This window comes from Sinocyclocheilus anshuiensis, unplaced genomic scaffold, assembly GCF_001515605.1.
Source record: "Sinocyclocheilus anshuiensis isolate Anshui unplaced genomic scaffold, SAMN03320099.WGS_v1.1 scaffold253, whole genome shotgun sequence".
Lineage (NCBI taxonomy): Eukaryota > Metazoa > Chordata > Actinopteri > Cypriniformes > Cyprinidae > Sinocyclocheilus > Sinocyclocheilus anshuiensis.
The window spans coordinates 6403-7896 of record NW_015537969.1 but is presented as its reverse complement, the minus strand read 5'-3'; positions in this window follow the sequence as shown (position 1 = coordinate 7896).

The window sequence follows — 1494 nt, the reverse complement described above, 5'->3', positions numbered from 1 at the left end:
GGGCACTTACAGTCGAATAAGACGACGCTTGAATGCTGCTGCCTGAACAAGAGACCTCCTTACTAAAGTGAAAGTGTTGGCTGGTGTCACTATCCCGCGAACGTGCCGGCGGATCTCCACCAAATTCCCTTCAGCTCGAGCAGCCCTCTCGAACACCACCCTCTGCTTGTCGGTAGCCCCCCCCGGGATCGCTAGATCGGTCGGTGCTGGACCGCGAATTTAACCGCCCATAACTCCCAAATCTCGGGGGCTATCGACGCGGGGGTCTCATTACGGAGATATGGCCGTTCAAAGTTTCAGTGGTTTTCCATAGACAAACTAGGTAATTGCACCATATCAAGCATTTTATCTGCGTTATATGCGCTGTAAAAAAAATGTTCATATCGGTGGCATATTCGCCGATACCGATATATCGGCGATAGGCTCATATTGGCCGATAATATCGGTTAAACGATATATCGGTCAGGCTCTAATACCAACTAGGGATGGGTCACGATTTTCGAATATTCGATTAGTTGATTTAATTATAGAATATCTAATAGGTTGTGCGATTATTGTCTTAAAAAATGTCCCCATGTTTTCCGTACAGATGCGGTGGTGAAGTGTTCATGTGGCACTGCCAATAACGCACCTAAAAGCTGTCAAAGACAACGGAAGAGCTGAGCACATTGTCTCACGGGCACACTGTAGACTTGCGTGGCATAAAAAAAGACTTGTGTAGCATATAACGGTTACAGTAACTTGGGACGATGTCAAATAAGAGTTCTGTGCGGACCACAAACACGCCCGACTGGGTAAGAGGTGTGGCTGAATCAGTGTTTAGAAAGGCGTGGAAAACAACGCGATCTACGGAGCAACTAAAGGGACATGGTTAGCCGCTTGCTAGCGGTAGCCTGTTACATTACAGTACATAACATTTCACTTACCACATAAACAGAGTAAGGAGAGATGACTGATAGGATGATGGCGAATGATTTGCAGATCCTGAGCAGCACTGACAAACATCTAATCTTGTAAAATGTGTGGTAAGTATTGCAGAGTGCTGCTCCGTACGTGTGATCATGAATCTTGAAAGTGAAAGTAAAAAAACAAGCACGCGTTCATAAGCGATTTCAGTGCCCCGCATATTAATAACGGCTCCCCGATGCCCGCAGTTTATATACAGTATAATTGCCCAATGATATAATTGCGACAGAAGATATTGAAGTAAGGTATATTTTTCCTCCCATCTTGTATCTATTCCCTTTAGGCGTCCCATTTTTTAAAATGGAAATATCTTAGCCTTATGAGCAGTTGATTTATGCTAATCAACGGACTGTTATGTTAATAACTGCCGTCATTCGGTTATGTTTATTATATTAATATGTTGCAGCACGTTACAATTATTATATGGCTTGAGTTAAGGTAGCCTATCTTCTAAATTAAACCGTTCATCATACAGATTAGGGATGTGCATCTCCATGACTGAGGCCGATACGATATGCATCTCAATGC